The sequence below is a fragment of the Nicotiana tabacum genome, chromosome 1 (genome assembly GCF_000715075.1).
Source record: "Nicotiana tabacum cultivar K326 chromosome 1, ASM71507v2, whole genome shotgun sequence".
Lineage (NCBI taxonomy): Eukaryota > Viridiplantae > Streptophyta > Magnoliopsida > Solanales > Solanaceae > Nicotiana > Nicotiana tabacum.
Genome location: NC_134080.1, coordinates 137,593,452 through 137,616,461, shown reverse-complemented (window position 1 = coordinate 137,616,461; position 23,010 = coordinate 137,593,452).

Sequence of the window (23,010 nt, the reverse complement as noted above, 5' to 3'; positions counted from 1 at the left end):
CCGGAGTACTACGACCATCTGAGGTCTCTGCGTTCTCAACATTTTCCTTTCAGATCCCACTTAAGTCATCCATCTTTGCTTTCCCTCTGCTTTTTGTGTTGCTTGGAGGCGGAGGAGGTGGATGGCCTCTAGATCTGGTGTGATACGCTGATGAGGCCAGTATGAGTGAACCAACCTAAGGGGATGAGAATAATAATAAGCAAAAACACAAAGGTAACAAGTTAGTGAGGATTCTGAAATGTTTGTAGTATTTAAACACACATTGCAAAATGTAAACTCGTATCCTAATTTGGGAGCCTCGTTGTGCCCGAGGTAGTCCTAGTGACTAATAAATTTGGAGAACTTAAATTGCCAATAAATGCTTCATTTCATAATATAAAAATAGACGAATCCCAAAACGATACTAAGATAATAAAATAAGTCACTACTGGCACTTGGCCTTATTACATTTTAGGAAATAGCAAATAAATCTAGCATATTTGGTCCTAGAAAGACCTTCCTCAGGTTGAATGCTCTCGTTGATCAAATCCTCCAATTCATGTAGGCTCATCATTAAGAACTCCTTTGCTAAATGACCTCCTTCATTTCCCTCAGCATTCTGACAGTCGGTGACTCTCTTCCTCACTTTCCTTTCCAATTCCAACAAGCTGTATTCCAGATATTCCAGCTTCTCACTAGATCTGGCGGCCCTCTCTTTCTATTTATTGATTTGGTCATCCGATGGAAGATTCTTCCACCAGTACAGCAGGAGTCAGGGTGTGATAACCATACCGAAGCTGGGGACCTCGTGCCTTATTTTCTGCAAAACAAAAGGGTTAGACCTTACACCCACTGGACTCGACTATTTATACATTTATAATCAATATATCGGAATTTAGTTCTCCTTATTAATGCAAAAAACATGGTTGCGTCCGTTAGGATTATGGAAAACCCGATGGACTTTGGATAAGGCTTATCTTAAAGGATCATTATGTGGAGAACACAACTGATCCGACTAGGTTTGACCATGATGCATGCACAATTTAACTAGAGTAAGGTTTCTATGGGGTTTTAGATTGGTACCCTCAAGCGAACAACTCGAGGAGGAAGGACCGTCGACTGCACTGCAGATCGGCTGGTTTTACCGCAAATAAGCCTTTCCGAATTTAAGGGTAGTAAATAGGAAGAGCGCAACCACTCATTAAAGTGTTGCTATAAGATTTGATACGCACGAGTGAAATATGATGCGGAGCATGATTTATGCAATAGTTAATAACATATAGTCAACTATTTGCACGTAGGAAAAATAAATACAACATTTAAATAATTGAAAGACAGTTATAGGCAAAAGAAAACAAAGAGACAAGTCAGTTTCAGGGCAATAAAGAAATCATAAATGCTTGAAAAATAGACAGTTAAATTCAAATAAGGGAGAAAGGTACGGGATAAGCATGCTTGAACTAATTTGTAAAAGACAAGTTCGTTATGGTAAGAGCCTAAAGGTATCCCCAACAGAGTCGCCATGCTGTCGCGCCCCCTTTTTTTCCTTCTGACGGGGATGTCTGGGTTTCGACATTCATGGGCATAATAACTCAATTCCTTTTAGGAATTGTATATTTGGAGAGTCGCCACCTAACGGATTATGGTGCGTTAGGGTACCTAGAGTGATTAACTCTTGGGTTGGTCTACATTATCAGAGATTAGGGTAAGGGCTCGAAGTACCCTCGAGGGGAAGGTGTTAGCCACCCCTATTAGTCCACAACTATGGGTCCTGGCTGAACTTATATTCACAAATTAGTCCATTACCAGTAAACAATTGAATCAAATAGGTCGCGGGTAAAGCACATTAGATAACTCAAGTAGTAAGATTTGGACAAGTTATAAAACAAAGGTTTAAATAAAGGGACATTTGGTAAAGGAGGGGTCCTAGGTTGGTTATCCTATAGGATCACCCCACAAAATGTCTGGTAAACACTTCTCAATGAGGGGTTACACGTGACATTAGCGCGTTATCATCATATCCCATATCTACCCTTCCCATCCCCTTAGTGGTCATGTAAAGCGAGTGTTTGGTCAACAATTTCTATTGAGTGCTGCTACCCGTCCCTTCTTAATGGTCATGGAGGGAGTTAGGACATCTACCTATAGGTGGTTCTAGATGGACCCCTAAGGTTTTAAAGGTTAAAATTCTAAGGCGACAATCAAAATAATTAGGACTTTCAGCACATAAAAGGAGCAATTAAGGGCTCAAAGTTTCCTCCTCAAACAAGCACATAAACAACAAAACTCAAGCACAATTAAGGGCTTTTATTAGATAGTGTCCTAAGGCAAGATATCTAGGTGAATATACAGAAATAAGCAACTTATTTTTTTAGAAACTCAGGAGTAGTGACCCTAGCAGTTGCCTATTGATTTTTAAAACCTGTTAGGGTCAGAAAACACTAAGCAATAAAAACAATTTTTAGAAATGCAATTTTGCAAACGCCCTAAAGGCTTGCCTATACGCAGAGTACTGATGTCTATATTAATACAGAAACAAAGTAGGTTTTGAAAGGGATTTCTGTTACACTTATAGGCATGATATTTAATGAAATTGAGGCAGTTTTAAAGAACTCGTTTCAGGAAATATAAACCACTTAGTTAAACTAGTTTAAGATTGAACTATGCGTGGACTAAGTTGATTTATTTAGACTAGTTTAGACTGACAGGAAGAATTGTGAGTGTTGTTCCCTATAGGCATGATATCTACGTTTGATACTGATTTTAAAGATGCAGGCATGGAAACATACTTGTTATAACAGAATCTGGATTAAGTCCTATAGGCATGACATCTATTAGTTAATCTAATTTTAATACATGATTATTTGGAACTTATAGGCATGGTTTCTAAACATGACAAAATGCAAAACCTTATAAACATGACTTCTACTCTGTAAGGCAATCGAATTTAAGCATAAAGTCCTAGGAGCATGATTTCTATTGGAAAACAATCAGATTTAAACATGAAGTCCTAGGAGCATGATTTCTACTTAGTAGAGCAACCAGATTTAAAAGTAAAGTCCTATGAGCATGATTTCTACTCGAATTTCCCTGTAAAGCATGTATCTACCCACCCTTTTCACTAAATACCCCAATATCTATTTACAAGTTATTACAAACCAATGAATGAATTACATTGTTGATACCTTATTTTCCCTATATATTTTAAATATGCGAAATACCTTCAAAACAGAATATATATGCATATATAAGCATGCCCAAGGTTTTTATTATTTTTTTAATTTTAAGGTTTTACATTGATTTATTTTCTCCCTTTTTATCCATAAAATCCCCAATAATTATTTCCAATATTATTGTTTTGATAATTCATCTATTGAATTTCTATATTTATGCCAAAATATGGCTAAGGTAATTTTTATTTATTTTTATAATTACATTTAGTATTTTTAGGCTAAATTGCATATAATTGTAATATTAGCCCTTTTAAGATTTAATTATGTTTTATATGCATACATATAGATCCTGTATTTTAAAATTACTAATTATGTATTATAAATCATTTTAGCATTTTAAATTATTTTTTCAGAAATTATCTACTATTTGTTTATAAATTAAATATGGAAAAACTGGTTATTTAAATTATAGCCAAATTGGTTTTTAATTATAGCCAAATCGAACCCCAATTCCTAGCCCAATTTTACAATTAAAAAACCCGATCCACACTCTATTAACCCATACCCAAACCTAGAACCCACCTACCCTTTTGAATCTCGACCGTTGATCTCCCAGATCAACGTCCACGTTATTCCTTTCCTTTTTTAATCCAATGACCCACCAAACCCTACCCCATTCTCTCATATGCACCGCCTCTGAATCCTCTCAACTCTCTCTAAAACCTTCATCTCCTGGCCTCTGCTTCACCCCATGCCGGTTTGACACTACCCTGAGGTCCTCAGGTGAACCTCGAGTGGTTCAACTCCTATCCATGGTCTTTCATGCCATTTTTCGGCTTTCCATGGCTATTTGAGTAAGATCTATGACTTTTTCGGCTAAAACCGGTGACATTTTAAGGTCCTCTCATCTTCTCTGGGTTCTCTGAAACCCTAACTCTTGAGATTTTCCACTTTTATTTTAGATTTGTCTTAGATCTAGGTATATCCAGAGCTATCTTGCTGTTTTCCCTTAAAGTTTTGCCGATTTTCTCAAAATGACTCTTCATCTTCAAACTAGGGTTCGTAACTCCTTTTCAATTTTCCTTCTGATTGTTGGTATTAATCTATGATTTAAACGGTTTATTTAAGCTTTTCTTTTATCCGATTCATTGTGTTGAAAACCCTAATTTCTGGTTCTAACCTTGGGTTTCTGAGTGTGTTTTTGATAATATGTTCAACTAGACTGTATGTTTCTCATGAACATTATGTGATTATGTGACCTTTACCCTATGTTTGCTTGTTAAGTTCTTTGACTTCGACTATGTCTGCCTATTATGTGTTTATTCCTAGAAATTTGTGGTCATTTCCCCTTATCAATACCATTCTTTACTTTGAATCCCGGATTTATGTGATTATTTTACCCTACTCTTGTTTGCGTTATATTTGCTTCGTTCAGTTGTGATACTTTCCCTTGGTCATTATACCTTTAATGGAATCCCTGGTTCCCTGTGATTGGTATACTCTATTTCCTACTGATTTTCAACCTCTAAATATTTTCTTGCCTTATTTTGTGGTTGATTGTGTTGTCAAATTGACTCTTAGACATTTTCCTTAATTAAAATTTGTCGAACCTAGCCTCTATTACATGCTCTGTACTATGCTCATTTCCTTATGTGTTATATTCCAGTATCATATGATCCCCTTCCTTATTTATTACCTGCTTTATACCGTTGGTAAATTACTCCCTTAATTAAGGGGGACTTGGCTGATTTTCGATTCTTAATTGATTGTGCAGTTTTATATTTGCTTCTTGTCTTATTTACTTGACTTTCAAACTATTACATATACCCTCTTCTCTTTTTATTACACACACGAACAATTACACTATTTTGAACTCTCTCTTACACACATACATAATATCTTACTTGATACTCAGTCGGCTGCAAGCCTAAACTAAGTTGTTACATTGCTCTACTGCTCTATTGTTCTACTGCTCTACTTCTCTTCATTGTATTGTTATTCACTCCTCACTCTGCACTTATTCTCTCATTTTACTGGTATGTTTTCAGTTTAACTTAAAGCATCCAAAACAACATGTCTCTATTTGTATTGTGTTTCCTTTTGTTTCTCTTATGCTTCTACTTGTGGTTCTGCTGTCTCCCTTGCAAATAGCAAACCTATTTTGCTATGTGATTACCCCTTCCTTGTAATTCAGCATGTCTACTGCTTCCTTACATTTTTCTACTACTATTCTGCCCTACCCCCTAACCCCAATACATTATAAGTATGACACATAGTTACTATGTTATCCTGAACCCTTCCCCCTAAACCTAATGAGTAACTCTATTTAGCACCCCTTTAATCTAATACTGTTAAGCTTCTGGCATGAACCTTTTGTGATAGACTATTGCTGTGACTATTTAAGTTCTGTAGTACTTCTATGGTGTTAACCTGTGTGCAAATATGCTTTCACATATGAACTACTTGACCCCAATTCCTCTTTTCACTGTCTGTGTTTGAACTATGTATGTTGATTTGGTTTTGAGTTGCTGATTGTCCTGTTTCTTTTCTTCTTCAAACTGGTTTTCACCAAGGTAAACTCTTCTATTGCTTTCCAAAACTTATTTCAAACTAATCATTATCAATACTGTTTCCAACTCAACTCTTTTACATCTATGTCATGTACTCTCACATATACTCTTAGACCACTAGGTTCTACCCCTTTTGTGTGAGCCTTGCCTTGGGACCCTTGAGCTCCCTCTGAACTTGGACACAAAAAAGCTGGCCTTTCCGCATTGCACTTACTTTGTCTTGGCTATGAAATATGGGTGTGAGCACTTCCCGGGATCCCTTGAGGTCCTTAGGGAACTCTAACACACCCAGATATGAGAAAGACTATGGAACAATCTTGGCACTTGAGGAGATTTATTATATAACTCAGGGAGGAAGTCCTAATCAGGTGCTGAAAGTCTGGGCCTGTTTCAGGCTCTCTATAGTGTAATTTTTTTTACTTTTCCTATGTAATTCATTTCAGTATTGGTCTGTAATAATTTGTAAACGACTCTGGGTTGTATAGTGAAAAAGGTTGGTAATATGCATGTTGTAGTATAATCCAGGGTAGAAATCATGTTCCTAGGTTTACTTTCTCTATGCACAATAGTAGCCATGTTTAAGTACAACATGACAATCATGTCATGCATTAGATATCATGATATTTAGGATTTACATGTACTGTTTTCAACATCTCATCCACACTTTAAAATCCTGTCTATAGGGTAGATAATAACAATAAAATCAGCTGCTATTATGTGATTCTACCCATGTATACATGTTTTGAAATTCCACTTAGAAATCCTGCTTTAGGTAAACAACATAAAAAATTGTCACTCCTGCCAATTTTGAAACTGTGCATAACTTGATATGCATTTAGAAATCATGTTTGAGTTATTATGCTTGATGCTGCATTAGACATCATGTTATATGATCACACTTATTCAATCACACCTAGTCTAAATATAGAGGTATAAACGGTTATCGTGTTCTAAACAAACTGGTAATTAGTCTTTGGATGTTTGCAACATTTAGAATTGCATACTATTAGGTATAACAACCTGAAATTATTAACAAATATGGTAACTGCTACATGTTTTTTTATGCCTAGGCAAGCCTTAGGAAATCATTTTTAAAATAAAACCAGAACCATCTTTGTGATTAGTGTTTAACTATCAATGTGTTAAAATCAGTAGGCAAGCCTGATTCGGACTTCTTTTCTGAGTCATGTAATAAATCTGGTTCTGCTGTTATCACTTAGTTACCTTGTTAGGATCTGAATTTAGACCTTAATTGTGTATGAGTCATGCTGTTTATGTGTAATATGTGTGGAGGTATATCTGAGCCTTTCATTTGTCTTCCATGCTCCCCTTTATTGAAGTCCTACTTGTTTATTATATATCACCTTAGTATTTTGCCTTAAAACTTGAGGGTCTTCCTAGAACCCCCTTTTATAGGATAGCAGTCCTAAATTCCTCCGGGACTGTTAGGAAGGGACGAGTAAGAGCATGAAATATGGGTCGAGACCAACCTTCGCTTTAATTACCATCACGGGGCGGAAAAGGGTAGATATGGATATGATGACCGGTGAGTTAATACCACGTGTAGCCCCTCTTTGAGACATGTCATACCAGGTATTGCATTGATGTAATCCATATTATAAACAAACCTAGGACGCCCCTCTTTACATTCACAAACATTCTTAGATTGTAACTCTTTCAAAATCTCGCTTTTCACTAATTGTTTTCAAACACTTGTGTATTTAAACGTAAATCCCCTACTATTTGAGCCATACTTGTTTATTTGCTACTTGTACAAATTCACAAAAACTGTTTGGCCGGGAACCACACTAGGGGATCCTGAGGGGTGCCTAACACCTTCCCCTTAGGATAATTTCAAGCCCTTACCCTATCTATGGTTACCAAACGTAGTTATAGATGAACCTTATAGTTGCCCTAACACACCTTAAATTGTTGGGTGGCGACTCTTAAAAAATGCAAACCCCCTTTCCAAAAGGAAAGAGTTGTCCCAACCAAAATGTCATAAGCTCGATTCCACGAGGAAAAAGAGCGCGCGACAGCATAGCGACTCTGCTGGGGACATTTAGGCTTTTAACATTTCATACTGTTCTTGTGAATTTGTACCCTCCCTATGTGCAATTATTTGTTTAATTCCTTTAAGCATTTAATTTCTTCTTCAAAAGAAAAACTGATATATCTTTCTTGTTTCCTTCCTTTATAAGTGTTTTAAATTATAAAATTGTTGTATTTATCGCTTTCTTAACGTGCAAATACATGTCAACATGCTTTTAATTATTGCATAATCATGCTCAACATCATACTCCACTCGTGACAAACAAATACTATAACAACGCTTGATGAGTGGTTGCGCCCTTCCTATATCATTACCCCCTAAATTCGGAAAGGCTTATTTGATCAGCGGAGCAATCGACCCCCTAAACTAGTCGATCAGTGGTGCAATCGACAGTTCCGTGCCTTCCCCCTTGAGTTGTCCGCTCAAGGGTACCAGTCTAAAACCCCACAGAAACCTTACTCTGTTTAAATTGCGCATGCATCATGGTCAAACCTAGTCGGATTGGTTATGTTGTCCACATAATGATCCATTAAGATAGCCTTGTCCAAAAGTCCACTAGGTTTCCCTAAACCCAAACGGACATCACCACGTTATGTACATTAATTTGGAGAACTAAATATCGATATGCTGATCATAAATGTGTAAATAGTCGAGTCCAGTGGGGGTAGGATCTAACCCTTTTTGTTTTGTAGAAAATGAGGCACGAGGTCCCCAATTTTAGTATGGTTTGCACGCCCCCACTCTTACTAGATTGGTGGAGGAGTCTTCCATCAAATGACCAAATCAATGAGTGGAAAGAGAGGGCCGCCAAAGCTAGCAAAAAGTTGGAATATCTGGAATACAGTCTACCGGAATTGGAAGGAAAAGTGAGGAAGAGAGTCGTCGACTGCCAGAACACTGAGGGAAACGAAGGAGAACACCTGGCAAAGGCATTTTTACTAGTGAACCTACACGAACTGGAGGATTTGATCAACGAGAGCATTTAACCTGAGGAAGGTCCTGCTGAGGCCAAATAGATTAGGTATACTCACTTTTCAAATGTAATAAGGCCAAGTGCCAGTAGTGACTTATTATTATCTTGGGATTCGTCTATTCTTATATTATGAAATGAAGCATTTCTTAGCATTCGAAGTTCTCCAAATCTATTTGTCGCTAGGCCTACCGAGGGCACAAAGAGGTTCCCAAATTAGGACACGCTTTACATTCCCGCACTATGTGTTTAAATATTGCAATACTTTTTATAATCCTCACTGACTGGATTACCTTTTGTTTTTATTGTTCCCCTCCCCAAAGGTTAGTTCGTGCACTCTGGCATCATCATCTTATTTCATAAGATCCAGGGTCCCTCTACCCACTCCTCCTCTTAGTCCTATTAAAGGCAAGAACAAAGGCAAAACAGAAGATTTAAACAACATCAGGAAGGAGAACACAACTCAATAGGTAGAGGCCACTGATGGCCATGGTATTCGGATTCCTAACAAGAATGTGTCACAACTTGAACCGAAACTATTGAAATTCCAGGAAGAGCTCGATAAGGTTCGGAATCTGGAAAACTTTTCATTTTTCCTCAGCACCCCAGCTATCAACATACCCAACGCTCAAAACCCTACACCTCCTCAAAACATCCCAAAACAGCAAAATTATCTCGCTCCTCACCATCACATTGCTCTACCAAAAAACTAATATAACACTTGCCATACCCCAAACAATGCTCCACTACTTATCCCAGAACCTCAAAACTCCACAAACAACCATTTTCACCCCCATACACCAGGCCACCATAACACTACTATCTACGTGGAGACCATGGCACACATCACCCAACCTATCTCATGCACACCTGAGTCTGATGAAAATGATCTGCTTATCAGAAACTTGGCCGAGGAACTTAAGAAACTGACCAGCCGGATTCATGGCGTTGAGGGAAGCAAATGAATTCAGGGGTTGAACTATGAGGACCTTTGCATACAACTTGATGTCGAACTGTCTGAGGGCTACAAACCTTCTAAATTCGAAATGTTTGATGGTATCGGTGATCTAAGGGTCCATCTGAGGACATATTGCAACAAGCTGCTTGGACTAGGGAAGGATGAAAGGATCCGCATGAAGCTGTTTATGAGGAGTTTGAAAGGATATGCATTATCTTGATACATCAGCCAAGATCCCAAGAAGTGGTCAAGATGGGTAGGCATGTCGTCTGACTTCATGGATAGATTCAGGTTTAATACAGAGAACGCGCCAGACGTGTTCCATATCAAGAATTTGAAGAAGAATCCCACAAAGATGTTTCGCAAGTTTGCTACTCGCTGGAGGTCCGAAGCTGCTAAGGTCACACCCGCCTTAGAAGAGGAGCAAATGAACAAGTTCTTTGTCCGGGATCAGGACTCGTAGTACTATGAACGGCTGATGATGATTGAGAACCACAAGTTCTCTGACATTATCAAATTAGGTAAGAGAATTGAAGAAGGTATTAAAATGGTATGGTTACAAATAACCTACAAATAAGGCTTTACAGTCTGGTGGTGTGTCCAAGAAAAGGGACGTAGGGGCCATGATGGTTGCACAAAGGACCAAGTCTCCCCTTAAATACCAAGCTTACCCAACACCTCCACTCACATACCAGCCAACCCCAAATTACCAAGCACCCTCATACCAAGCTCTGCCACCAACTTATTAGTCATCTCCACCTCTTACATATCAACCTACTTCACCCAGATACTCCTAACCCGCTCATGTCTACCAAACTTATAATGCTCAACCATCCCATTATCAATCACCCCCTGCATGCCAAAATTTCCCTAGACCTCGACCTAATTTTGATCGCAGACCTCCAAAATAATATACATCCATCGCTGAACTCATCGACCAGTTATATGAGAGACCCAAAGCTACAGGTTATGTCACCCACATCCCTGCTGCAACCCCTAAGAATCCTTCTTAGTAGATTAACCCGAACAAGTCCTGTGCATACCACTCCAGCATGAAAGGGCACACCATCGATGAGTGCCACTCCTTGAAAGACAAGATACATTCCTTGATTGATAACAAGATCATTGTGGAAAAAGAACCCACTCCAAACGTCCGCAACAACCCTTTTCCAAACCATAAGGGTGGAGGTATCCACATGATTGAAGTAGACGATGACTGGGATCCCGAATTGTCAATCGGGCTGATCGCAGAAGGTGATGACACGAAGAAACTGAAAATTACTCTCAATCCAATCAGTCCAAATCCAACAGTTTGAGAACGCTGAGGTGAATATGTCTATACTTCTTGAGTTTGAAGTAGCGCCACCCGCAAAGATACCGATACCAATTGAGGTTGAATTCGATTCTCCGGCAAATGCACCCGCACCATTTGAGGTCGTAGTATTGCTACACAAGGAACATGTTCCATTCGAAGTAAGCATAGCCGCGCTGGTCCCAGTGGCGATGTCTACCATGGCACCATTCTATACAAATGTTGTACCCTGGGACTATACAGCCGAGGCGAGAAGGAAAGGCAAGGTCGGGATTGAAGAAACTATCGCAACACTGGGTATGACAAGAACTGGTAGAGTCTATACCCCTGAACATCTAGCTGAATCAAGCAAGCAGGCCTCTAATCGGCCACCCCTCATTGAGATAGGTCCGGACGACCTTTGGAGGAAAATACAAGCAAAGAAATATTCGGTCATCGACCAGTTAAACAAGACGCTAGCACAAATATCCATTCTCTCTTTGCTGCAAAATTCTGAGACTCATAAGAATGCTCTGTTAAAGGTTCTAAATAAAGCATACGTACCAAGTAATATCACTAGCGGGGAAGTGGCTAATATGGTAGTACAAGTGCTGGAAAGCCATAAGATCACCTTTCATGAGGACGAGCTGCCACCTGAAGGGCTGGGGAACAACAAAGCACTGCACGTCACCGTGCAATGCAAAGATTATTTCATCACCACAATCCTGATTGATGGAGGTTCTAGTCTTAACATTTGTCCGCTGGTAACACTCAAAAAATTGGATAAGGGGATGCATGAGATAAAGGATGGAGCAATCAATGTGAAAGCCTTCGATGGTTCTCAGAGGTCCACCATTGGTGAGATTAGTCTATGCCTGCAGATGGGACCAACCTGGTTCGAGGTTGATTTCCAGGTAATAGATATACGAGCGTCTTACAACTTGCTGCTGGGACTGCCATGGATTCATGCTGCTGGGGCCATAAAGTTCGAATGGAATCACCAGGAAGTGATCATTCACGGCGACGGTAGCAACCCTATATACAGTTGCCAGACCATTCCGGCGATCGAGGGAAGAAAGAAGCTGGGTAGAGAAACTTACCACCATATTGAGCAGGTCAATGCTATCGACAAAGACAAATGGTGGGATAGCAAAATCGAGAGTATACTGAGTTGGAGTGGGTACGAACCCGACAAAGGGCTCGGCAAAAACCTCCAAGGAATCTCTAAACCCATAAAACTCAAGAAACATGGCACTACCTTCAGTTTGGGATATGAATACACCTGGGAAGAATTCAATAACTGGTCGCCACCATGGCGCGGTCCTTACTACCCACTAGAGTAGCCAATACCGCATCTGGAGCAAACTTTCCAACAGGCTGACATTATTTATAGGTCAGATGAAGAAGAAGCACTTGTAGCAGTGAAGAACTTGTTTCTAGAGGACTATGATACAGACTGTTGCGTTATTCTCGAGGAGGAGGGGGAGGAAGGTCCTTCCATACAGGCTGTGAGCAGAGGGGCACATCTCAAGAATTGGACCATCAAGATAACCAAAGCCCGACGAGCCTAGGGGTAGCAAGGCTAAAACAAGCATTATTCACTGTTTTATTTACTAAATGATTTCTTTTCGCATTTTTTAATTCCCGCAATAAGATCTTCAGTGGTCAAAACCATTACTCAATCTAATTTTTCTTATGAATTAATATTTATTGCTATCGTTTTCTCTCCTTACTTTACCAATACAACATTACTATTACTTGTCTTGATGAACCAATGAATGTGACATACAATGAGACAATGCAACAAACGGACATGGATTCAGAGGAAGATGACATACCTGACGAGATTGTCAAAGAAGTTGAGAACATTGAGAACAGACCTAAGTCCAACCTGGACGAGACCGAGATGGTCCACTTGGGAGATGCAGAAAACGTCAAGGAAATGCGAATCAGTATTCACATATCGCCATTAGAGAAGAAAGAATACACAGAGTTTCTAAAGGAGTATGAGGACATATTCACCTTGTCGTATGATAACATGACTAGTCTAAGTACATCTATTGTGGCTCACAAACTGCCAACAGATCCAATGTGTCCACCAGTAAAGCAAAAGCTCAGAAATTTCAAGCCAGATATCAGTTTGAAAATCAAGTAAGAAGTCACCAAACAGATCAACGTTAAGGTTCTCAGGGTAGTAGAATACCCGACATGGTTCGCCAACATTGTGCTAGTACCAAAGAAGGATGGGAAGGTCAGATTCTGTGTCGACTACCGGGATCTCAACCAGGCCAGTCCGAATGACGACTTCCTTTGCCAAATATACACATCCTGATTGACAATTGCGCCTAGCATGAGCTACAATCATTCGTAGATTGCTTCGCTTGCTATCATCAAATCTTGATGGATGAGGAGGATGCTGAGAAAATGGCTTTCATTATGCCGTGGGGAGTGTACTGTTATAAAATGATGTCGTTCGTCCTGAAGAATGCATGGGCCACCTACTTGAGGGCCATGACTACCATCTTCCATGATATGATACACAAGGAGATAGAGGTGTATGTGGATGATGTTATTATCAAATCCAAGAAGGCCACTGACCACATAGATTATCTGAGGAAGTTCTTCAATAGACTGTGGAGATACAACCTGAAACTAAACCCCGCAAAGTGCGCATTTGGGGCTCCTACTGGGAAATTGCTTGGGTTTATTGTGAGGCGCCGAGGAATAGAACTAGATCCATCGAAAGTCAAATCCATTCAGGAAATACCACCACCAAAGAACAAGAAGGATGTGATGAGTTTCTTGGGAAGGCTTAACTATATCAGCCGATTCATAGCACAGTCTACAGTTATCTGTGAGCCAATCTTTAAGATGTTAATGAAGGACGCTGCCACCAAATGGACCGATGACTGCCAAAAGGCCGTCGACAAAATCAAGGAGTAACTGTCAACACCACCAGTCTTAGTCCCGATCGAGCTAGGTAGACCCTTATTACTCTACCTTGTAGTTTTAGATGGAGCTTTCGGCTGCGTTCTGGGGCAGCATGATAAAACAAGGAGGAAGGATCAAGCCATTTATTATCTCAATAAGAAGTTCACCCCATACGAGGCTCGGTATTCTCTATTAAAATACACCTATTGTGCCTTGACTTGGGTAGCTCAGAAGCTGAGACATTACTTCTATGCCTATACATCTCTTATCAAGGAAGGATCCTTTGAAGTACATCTTTCAGAAGCCCATGCCCACCGACAAGCTAGCCAAGTGGAAAATCCTGTTGAGTGAGTTCGACATTGTTTACGTAACTCAGAAAGCGGTCAAGGGACAGGCACTAGCAGACCACCTTGCTGAAAACCCTGTGGATGGAGGATAGCTACCCCTGAAAACATATTTTCCTGATGAAGAGGCATCATTCATAAGAGAAGACATTGCAGAATCATATGACAGTTGGAGTATGAAGCCTGCATCTTAGGACTCAAAATGGCCATTGACATGAACGTTCAAAAGCTGCTAGTGATTGGTGATTCAGACTTACTTATACATCAGGTACAAGAAGAATGGGCAATCAAGAACTCCAAGATACTCTCGTATCTACATCACGTACATGAATTGAGAAAGAGGTTCATGAAGATGGAATTCCAACATGTTCCCACAATCTAGAATGAGTTCGTCGATGCATTGGCTACCCTATCATCTATGATACAACATACCGACAAGAATTTCATTGATCCCATCCCAGTGAAAATCCATATTCATCCAGCTTAATGTGCCCATGTCAAAGAGGAAGCAGACGGAAAGCCTTGGTTTCATGATATCAAGGAATATTTGGCAAAAGGAGAGTACCCGGAGCTTACGAATCCTACTCAGAAATGCACACTTCGAAGATTGTCCAACAACTTCTTTCACGGTGAGGAATCTTGTATAGGAGGACTCCCGATTTAGGATTATTAAGATGTGTCAACGCAAAGGAAGCATCTAGGCTACTAGAGGAAATTCATGCTGGGACCTGCGGTCCACATATGAACGGTTTTGTCTTAGCAAAAAAGATACCCGGGATGGTTACTTTTGGATGACTATGGAAACGGACTGCATCCAGTATGTCCGGAAATTCCACCGCTATTAGATACATGCAGACATGATAAAGGTACCTCCAAGCGAGCTTAACACAACAAGCTCACTGTGGCTGTTCGCCGCCTGGGGAATGGACGTTATTGGACCAATCGAGCCTGCCGCTTCCAATGGACATAGGTTAATCCTAGTGGCCATCGACTATTTCACCAAATGGGTCAAAGCAACATCTTACAAAGCAGTGACTAAGATAGTCGTGGCAGACTTTGTCCGCAACCGCATCGTTTGTCGATTCGGGATTCCAGAGTCAATCATTACTGATAATGGCTCCAACCTCAACATCGACTTGATAAAATCTATGTGCAAAACTTTCAAGATCATATACAAGAATTCCACAGCCTACAGGCCTCAGATGAATGGAGCTGTAGAAGCCGCCAACAAGAATATCAAGAAGATATTGAGGAAAATGATAAGGAATCACAGATAGTGGCACAAGAAGTTATCATTTGCTCTATTAGGGTATCACACCACAGTCCGCACATCAACCGGGGCAACCCCCTATATGCTGGTTTATGTTACAAAGGCTGTCATTCCCGCTGAGGTGGAAATTTCTTCCCTAAGGATTATATAAGAAGCTGAGCTCGACGACGTAAAGTGGGTAAAAAGTTGTTATGAGCAACTAGCCCTTATAGACGAAAAGAGAATGAATACAGTCTGCCATGGTCAACTCTATCAGAACAGAATGTCCAGAGCCTTCAACAAAAGAGTCAAGCCAAGACAGTTCGCACCGGGACAGCTAGTGTTAAAGAAAATTTTCCCGCATCAAGATGAAGCCAAAGAGAAGTTCTCTCCCAGTTGGCAGGGTCCATACATGGTTCACTGGGTTTTGACAGGAGGAGCCCTCATTGATAGGAGGAGCCCTCATACTTATAGAATGGACAGAGAAGTCTGGCCAAAGCCGATCAATTCAGATGCAGTCAAGCGTTACTATTTGTAATCTTTATGCTTTCCTTATATGATGTAAATTGAACTACGCCTGACCTGATTCCCATTTAATAGGGGATACATAGGCAGCCCTATGGGTTTGGTCACAATTCAATAAAAATTTCATTTCCCCCTGTAATTGGAAACTGGGGCAGAATTTTGAGGAGGACCCTCAAAATTCCGAAGTAATTTCAGCCAATCGCCGCACGAGCAGCAGTCAGAAATGTCAACCTATCAAACTGGGGCAGAATTTTGAGGAGGACCCTCAAAATTTCGTAGCAGGAGAGGTTGCAATGCCCTAAACTGTGTCACAGTCGTCGGTTCATCTAAAAGCTATTTTTAATTATACATTTATGTCATACTTTTACAAAATCATGCATGATTGTTATTGAAACTGCTTTGTTTAGCAACGCTACCCCAATGATACAAACAATATCACCAGATCAAAGCCAAATGTGTCAAGCAAAGCCAGTGGGGATGCGAACTAACCTCCCCCTGCAAAACTCACGATTTTTCTTTGGATGCAGGCACTAGGATTGCAAAATCATTAAACATACTGTACGCCCATGGAACAAACATTGTTCAAGATTATGACTCTCCGAACCATTGTACTTGCCAACATTTGCTATCAGCACACACCAGTGATGTCCCGTATGTCACAATGCTCCCAGTAATCACAACGCCGCAATCTGCTATAAGTTAAGAAAACTCTACTGCCATTTGTTATTTCTTGCATAAGGCTACCATTCTGCCTTCCTAGACTAAACGCTGTCTCCATCTACATCTGCATTGCATAAGGCTACCATTCTTCCTTCCCAGACTAAACGTTGTCTCCATCTACATTTGTATCTGCATTTTATAAGGCTACCATTCTGCCTTCCGAGACTAAACGCTCTCTCTATCTGCATCTGCATTGCATAAGGCTACCATTATGCCTTCCAATTTGTATAAGGCTACCATTCTGCCTTCTGAGACTAAACGTTGTCTCCATCTGCATCTGCATTGCATAAGGCTACCATTCTGCTTTCCAATTTGCATAATGCTACCATTCTGCCTTCCAAGGTTAAGCTCTACCTCCATCTGCATTCGCATCTTTGCATAAGGCTATCATTCTGCCTTCCGAGTCTAAGCTCTGCCTCCAATTTTCTTCGAAACTAAGCGCTATCCCAAGCACTATTTATCTTGCTTCTCTTACGGGCTAAGCTCTACCCTTCAATTCACAAGACTAAGCTCTATCTTGTCGCACCATACTACTTCATCCTTCATGGGCTGAAATATCGCCAACTCATCCAAAGGCGCCATCGTTCGGAGGCATCATCTTCATAGCCCGAGAACACCATGTCATGGCCTGAGGATCTCCTTCAATCTTTAGAATATCATTATTCAAAGGCATCATGGTTCGGAGGAACCATCCTCATATCCCGAGAACATCATTTCATGGCATCTGAATCCTTCATACGCTTCATGGCCCAGGACATCATGGTCTGAGGACGCCATTCCTAACCATCCAAAGACAACATTCATGGTCCAACGGGAATTTGCATCATGTTTAAATTTATGCGCAGTATACGCTTGTATTACTTCTATTTGTAGGTTAAGCCGACGAGCAATGTCTATCCCACTAGGAGCGATCCCGCTCTAGTTCCCTCAGAGATAACAAACCTAACCATTCCCGTAAACCGTCCACTCACCCAGCCAAAGATGTTGCATCCGTTCTTGAAATCGCTTCATCGGTATACTCCGCCGATGGATCCTGAACTACATATGGCCTGATTCCTGTAAAACTAGGGATATGTAGGCAACTCAGAAGCTAGGGTGTAGCCTAAATCTTCCCAAACTGTTTCGCTCGGTCAAAATTGGCCATCGTTTCTTTACCCGAAAACTCTTTCATCCTTCCCGGGTAAAGGAGGGCAGTTGTTGATACTCAATTTTTCCCTATATATTTTAAATATGCAAAAATACCTTCAAAATAGCATATATATATATATGTATATATAAGCATGACCAAGGTTTTTATTATTTTTTCATAATTTTAGGTTTTAAATTGATTTATTTTCTCCCTTTTTATCCATAAAATCAACAATAATTATTTCCAAAATTATTGTTTTGATAATTCATCTATTGGATTTCTATATTTATGCCAAAATATGGCTAAGGTAATTTTTATATATTCTTATAATTACATTGAATATTTTTAAGCTAAATTGCACATAATTGCAATATTAGCCCTTTTAAGATTTAATTATGTTTTATTTGCATAAAATTGGATCCTGTATTCTTAAATTTCTAATTATGTATTATAAATCATTTTAGCATTTTAAATTATTTTTCAGAAATTATCTACTATTTGTTTATAAATTAAATAGGGAAAAACTGACTATTTAAATTATAGCCAAATTGGCTTTCAATTATAGCCAAATCGGACCCCAATTCCCAGCCCAATTTTATAATAAAAAAACCCAACCCACACCCTATTAACCCATACCCAAACCCAGAACCCACCTACCCTTTTGAATCTCGACCGTTGATCTCCTAGATCAACGGTCCACGTTATTCCTTTCCTTTTTTAATCCAACGACCCCCAAACCCTACCCCATTCTCTCATTTGCACTGCCTCTGAATCCTCTCAACTCTCTCTAGAACCTTTGTCTCTTGAGCTCTATCTCTCACCTTCTCCGGCCACCTCCCTCGCCGGAAACCATGGCCTCTCAATATCTCCTGACCTCTACTTCACCCCATGCCGGTTTGACACTACCCTGAGGTCCTCAGGTGAACCTGGAGTGGTTCAACTCCTATCCATGGTCTTTCATGCCATTTTCCTGCCATCCATGGCTATTCGAGTAAGATCTATGCCTTTCCGGCTAAAATCGGTGATATTTTAAGGTCCTCTCATCTTCTCTGGGTTCTCTGAAACTCTAACTCTTGAGATTTTCCACTTTTCTTTTAGATCTGTCTTAGATCTAGGTATATCCATAGTTATCTTGCTATTTTCCCTTAAAGGTTTGCCGATTTTCTCAAAATGACTCTTCGTCTTCAAACTAGGGTTCGTAACCCCTTTTCAAAACGCTTTTCCTTCTGATTGTTGGTATTAATCTATGATTTTACTATGTTTAAATGGTTTATTTAAGCTTTTCTTTTATCCGATTCATTATGTTGAAAACCATAATTTCTGGTTCTAATCTTGGGTTTCTGAGTGTGTTTTTGATAATATGTTCAACTAGTCTGTATGTTTCTCATGAACATTCTATGATTATGTGACCTTTACCCTATATTTGCTTGTTAAGTTCTTTGACTTCAACTATGCCTACCTATTATGTGTTTATTCCTAGAAATTTGTGGTTATTTCCCCTTATCAATACCATCCTTTACTTTGAATCCCGGATTTATGTGATTATTTTACCCTACTCTTGTTTGTGTTATATTTGCTTCGTTCAGTTGTGATACTTTCCCTTGGTCAGTATACCTTTAATGGAATCCTTGATTCCCTATGATTGGTATACTCTGTTGCCTACTAATTTTCAACATCTAAATATTTTCTTGCCTTATTTTGTGGTTGATTGTGTTGTCAAATTGATTCTTAGACATTTTCCTTAATTAAAATTTGTCGAACCTAGCCTCTATTACATGATCTGTACTATGCTCATTTCCTTATGTGTTATATTCCAGTATCATATGATCCCCTGCCTTATTTGTCACCTGCTTTCTACCGTTGGTAAATTACTCTCTTAATTAAGGGAGACTTGGTTGATTTTCGATTCCTAATTGGTTCTGCAGTTCTATAATTGCTTCTTGCCTTATTGACTTGACTTTCAAACTATTACATATAACCTATTCTCTTTTCATTAAACACACAAACAATTACACTGTTCTGAACTCTCTCTTACACACATACATACTCTTTTACTTGATACTCAGTCAGCTGCAAGCCAAAACTAAGTGGTTACATTGCTCTACTGTTCTATTGTTCTACTGCTCTACACACTACTGCTCTACTTCTCTTCATTGTATTGTTCTTCACTCCTCACTCTGCACTTATTCTCTCATTTTACTGGTATATTTTTAGTTTAACTTACAGCATCCAAAACAACATGTCTCTATTTGTATTGTGTTTCCTTTTGTTTCTCTTATGCTTCTACTTGTGGTTCTGCTATCTCCCTTGCAAATAGCATGCCTATTTTGCCATGTGATTACCCCTTCCCTGTAATTCACCATGTCTACTGCTTCCATACATTTTTCTACTACTATTCTTCCCTACCCCTAACCCCAATACATTATAATCATGACACCTAGTTACTATGTGATCCTAAACCCTCCCCCTAAACCTAATGAGAAACTCTGTTTAGCACCCATTTAATCTAATACTGTTAAGCTCCTGGCCTGAACCTTTTGTGATAGCCTATTGCTGTGACTATTTAAGTTCTGTAGTACTTCTATGGTGTTAACCTGTGTGTAAATATGCATTCACATATGAACTGCTTTTCCTAATTCCTCCTTTCCCTGTATGTGTTTGAACTATGTATGTTGATTTGGTTTTGAGTTGCTGATTGTCCTGTTTCTTTTCTTCTTCAAACTGGTTTTCACCAAGGCAAACTCTTCTATTGCTTTCCAAAACTTATTTCAAACTAATCATTGTCAAAACTGTTTCCAACTCAACTCTTTTAAATCTATGTCAAGCACTCTCACATATACTCTTAGACCACTAAGTTCTGCCCCTTTTGTGTGAGCCTTGCCTTGGGACCCTTGAGCTCCCTTTAAACTTGGACACATAAAAGTTGGCCTTTCCTTACTGCACTTACTCTATCTTGGATATGAAATCTGGGTGTGAGCACTAACCGGGATCCCTTGAGGTCCTTAGGGAAATCTGACACACCTAGATATGAGAAAGACTATGGAACAATCTTGGCACTTGAGGTGATTTATTATATAACTCAAAGAGGAAGTCCTAATCAGGTGCAGAAAGTCTGGGCCTGTTTCAGGCTCTCTATAGTGTATTTTTTTTACTTTTTCTATGTAATTCATTTCAGTATTAGTCTGTAATAATTTGTAAATGAATCTGGGATTGTATAGTGAAAAGGGGTGGGTAATATGCATGTTGTAGTATAATGCAGGGTAGAAATCATGTTCCTAGGTTTACTTTCTCTATGCACAATAGCAGCCATGTTTAGGTACAACAAGCCAAGCATGCCATGCATTAGATATCATGCTATTTAGGATTTATATGTACTATTTTCAACATATCACCCACAATTAGAATTCTTGTCTATAGGGTAGATAATAACAATAAAATAAGCTGCTATAATGTGATTCTACCCATGTAAACATGTTCTGAAATTCCACTTAGAAATCCTGCTTTAGGTAAACAACATCAAAAATTGTCACTCCTGCCTATTTTGAAACTGTGCATAACTTGATATGCATTTAGAAATCCTGTTTGAGTTATTATGCATGATGTTGCATTAGACATCATATTATAGGATCACACTTATTCAATCACACCTAGTCTAAATACAGAGGTATAAACAGTCCTCATGTTCTAAACAAACTGGTAATTAGTCTCTGGATGTTTGCAACATTTAGAATTGCATGCTATTAGGTATAACAACCTGGAATTATTAACAAATCTAGTAACTACTACATGTTATTTTACGCCTAGGCAAGCCTTAGGCAATCAATTTTAAAATAAAACCAGAACTGTCTTTGTGATTAGTGTTTAACTGTCAATGTGTTAAAATCAGTAGGCAAGCCTGATTTGGACTTCTTTTTTAAGTCATGTAATAATCTGGTTCTATTGTTATCGCTTAGATACCTTGTTAGGATCTGAATTTAGACCTTAATTGTGTATGAGTCATGATGTTTATGTGTACTATGTGTAGAGGTATATCTGAGCCTTTCATTTGTCTTCCATGCTCCCCTGTATTGAAGTCTTACTTGTTTATTGTATATCGCCTTGGTATTTTGCCTTTAAACTTGAGGGTCTGCCTAGAACCTCCTTTTATAGGATATCAGTCCTAAATTCCTCCGGACTGATAGGAAGGAATGGGTAACAGCATGCAATAGGGGTCGAGACCAACCTTCGCTTTAATTACCTTTATGAGGCGGGAAAGGGTAGATATGGATATGATGACCGGTGCGTTAATACCACGTGCATCCCTTCTTTGAGGCATGTCATACCGGATATTGCATTGATATAATCCATATTATAAACAAACCTAGGACACCTATCTTTACATTCACAAACATGCTTAGATTGTAACTCTTTCAAAATCTCGCTTTTCACTAATTGTTTTCAAACACTTATGTATTTAAACTTAAATCCCCTACTATTTGAGCCATACTTGTTTATTTGCTACTTGTACAAATTCACAAAAATTGTTTGGCCGGGAACCACACTAGTGGATCCTGAGGGGTGCCTAACACCTTCCCCTTAGGATAATTTCAAGCTCTTACCCTATCTCTGGTTACCAAACGTAGTTATAGATGAACCTTATAGGTGCCCTAATGCACCTTAAATCGTTGGGTGGCGACTCTTAAAAAATGCAAACCCCCTTTCCAAAAGGAAAGAGTTGTCCCAACCAAAATGTCATAAACCCTGGCGCGACATACATAAGTAAATAAAAAATCAAGAAGATATTCTATAGGGAGCCTCTAATTAGGCCCAAATTTCCCAAAGCCTCTAATGGCCTCATATGCCTCAATTCAATAGACAAAGTTAGAGTCTAGGTGCATCAAAGTTCCCTAAGGATCTCAAGGATCCGGGGCAGTGCTTACACCTAGACTTAGTAACCAAGAATTGATCAAGTGCAGTGTGGAAAGGCCAGCCTCAGTATGCTAGAGTTTAGAGGGTTCTCAAAAGGATCCAAAGGCAGTACACATATTGGAAGGGGCAGAACTTATTGACTAAGAGTAGAGTGAGAAGTGATGGACACAAGTTGAAAGGTTTTAGCAGAAAACTGTATTAAAACAAAAG